The sequence below is a fragment of the Branchiostoma lanceolatum genome, chromosome 16 (assembly GCF_035083965.1).
Source record: "Branchiostoma lanceolatum isolate klBraLanc5 chromosome 16, klBraLanc5.hap2, whole genome shotgun sequence".
Classification (NCBI taxonomy): Eukaryota; Metazoa; Chordata; class Leptocardii; order Amphioxiformes; family Branchiostomatidae; genus Branchiostoma; species Branchiostoma lanceolatum.
Genome location: NC_089737.1, coordinates 5647840 through 5650963, shown reverse-complemented (window position 1 = coordinate 5650963; position 3124 = coordinate 5647840).

Sequence of the window (3124 nt, the reverse complement as noted above, 5' to 3'; positions counted from 1 at the left end):
CTCCCAAGCCAGCTAACACTCCTCTGGCATGTTGTCTGTCTATTAGGCCAATTTCTTCTCTTCCCAGACTCACCGCGTCGGCTATAGGGAGAACATTTGCCGGGGGACTTTGGCCATGGAGGATAACATTTCCATCCGACCTTATATCCGAAGCTGACTCCCTTCATATAGCTGACTCTATTTGGCCAATTTCTACTCTTTTCCCAGCGACCCGCAGAGGCTGGTAGAGCCTAGCCACCTCTGTAGTGCTTGGGTTACATCCCTCGTATTAAGCCCTGGCTCAATATTTTCGTTCGCTAACCACGTAGCTAGCAAGCGAAACGTTTGAGATAGCGGTTACTACAGAGACCGGTACCCCGGCTACGTTTGGAAATTGGTAGAGGCTAGATATTTGATAGATTTAGAACATAATGTTATCAGACGAAACACACCCCGTTCGCAAACAAGATTGTTTTGTTCGGTTATTTTCCTTGCAAGCGATTACATTGACGTCAAACGGTCATAGATTTCTGATAAATGAAAATTATTGGCCCCATATATTTCAAACTGCCTATATGCTCACATACCATCCATTGACATTTCGTATTCAAAACAACGAATACGTTTTGATTAGCATTGTACAGAAAATTTTCTTTAGAAAGAAGTTAATACGTGTATGTACTAAAGTATTTTCGCAAATGTTGTTTTACAAGATGGCAGTTTAATTGTTACGAATTTGGATTTCTACATGTGTAATTTCGTCAAGTCAGCAAATCAAGTAAGGTCACAAATATCACAGAAAGACGAGATACGATGTAAAAATGGATATATATGTACAGATATACTATGAATGTTAATAAATGTCAAAGATTGTACATGTTTTTTGTAAATGGGGCAATACCAGAAGTCATAAAATGACGCGTAGGTGTAAATGATTTATTGATATCTGATAGGGTTGAGCATAACAAAGCAATAAAACAGTTTTATATGCTTGTATATGCAGGTGTGTTGTTGTGGTTGCTATAGCTGGGCAAGTTATGGTCTAAAGGTTGAAGGTAGGGGACTTGTGTCCTTAGGTCAAGGTATTAAAAGGTGAAGGTCCTGCGTCTGGATCACGGGGTTAAGGGTTCGAATCCCGTTCCAGACGTCGGTGTTCTGTGTCCAGATTTAAACACTAGTGAAGTGAATCGTTTGGAGGGACGCTGTTGGTCGTGTGTTTGAGGAGAACCACACATTGAGCACAATAAAGAACACATACACACCACTTGTAGATAAGTGTGGACGTACACATACTGTAGGCGTGCGAAACGTCATACACTCTATATTAATCTAAAATACGTTGATGAAAGTTAGACATCCAGGTAACGCCAAAAATTATTACTCAAGCAACTAATTTTATCCAGTTGCAATTGCTTGAGTAATTATTTTTGGCGTATTAATCTAAAATGTTTAGCCGCAGAGAAATATAGTCATTCTTGATCACAAGATATGAACAAAAAGAAAATGAAGCAAGACACAGACACCGTCAGACACACAAACACATATACGCAAACGGACACACACACACATACACACATATTCACACACACACATATTAACAAACACACAAGCACACTAACACGCAAGCACACTAACACACACACAGAACTGAAGTATGCAAATATAGGTGTGTGTGTGTGTGTGTGTGTGTGTGTGTGTGTGTGTGTGTGTGTGTGTGTGTTATGTCAAAGAGAGGGTATATCAATGTCCCAAAAGTATCAAACATGTCAAAACCTCTGTCAATATTATACACTGCCCTCTCTTATACTAATAACCACATGTGTTCAAAGGTTTGTGATGACTCATATGTAAAGAAACAGGTACGACATGTGGTTTCCATTTGATTTACATGTCTTGTGACCGTTATATCAACTTCTGATGATCAAATAGACTGTTTTAATACCCTGATTCTGTCATAGTGGAATGTGTTTCCGTGTATAAAGGGGGAGGTTAGAAAAAAGTTTACAAAGTACAACTGACCCAACGATAATACTCTTCAAATTCTATGTGTCAGTTTTAATGTAGGGTGACGTAGGATTGTATTTCGGTTTGTACATAATAAAGTAGATCAAAAGATATTGTTTGATTTGTCCATGTATGAATTTCCCAGTCATATACCTGTCTATACAACGAACAGGTAGGCTCAAAGGGGGAAAAAATGTTTGTATTTCTCTCATGTCTGCTGTAATACTTTTATTTTAGCTTGAAGTATTAATAAAGGTGTAAAATTTCATCAAGAATCTAAACCCCTTTGCGAGCCTTTGTCGATTTCCGAATTCCTGAAAGACCGAAATTTGGCAATTTGGCGGTCGTCTTTGCCATTTTTCTCGTCGCGGACGGGAGCGGTACTGCAGATTGCGCTCTCATAGGGTACAAGGTCCCGACTTTGAAAAACAATATATTCGACTCAAAACTAATGAACAAATTCCCAAACAGGGTCAGGCACCTTGAAATATATTCAAAATAACGGTTAAGACTTTCAAAAGTGCAAGTCGACATAAAAAGGACCGATTTTGAAGGCGCCGCGCGAGGAGCCAATGCAACACCTTTGTCACCCGTCAAAGCGCCACCTACATTGATATACACATCGCTTCTTTACATAATGAGTAATTTAGGAATACATTTTGGCATCATTCGCCAGACACTGAACACTAGCGTTTACTATAACCTATAGGATCAAATAGGAAATTCATAAAAGTAAAAGTGCTTATACGAAGGGGGGGGGGGCAGAAACAATTTCATACTTGTACGTAATAACATACGTTGGTCGGGTGAACTTTGATTTTATCCACTTATATAACGCACATCTGGACACCAGACCACAGACAATCATAACAAAGAGACGAATATTTTGCAAAGTAAGTTTACTGTGGATGTATGTCCAACAAACTTTCGTGTTGTGTCAATGCACCTGTTTGTAACAGAGCTAAAGACACTGAACCTTCTTCGTGTTAGCACGTTTGATTAAGAGTTCCAGACTTCCTATAGATAAAAGCAGCCAATGTGATATCGATTAATGAACTGTTGGAACTGCTTTATTTCAAACGTCCTGGCTTTGAAAACAAAATACTGCAGAAGATGATCATGTTTTATATCATTATTATTA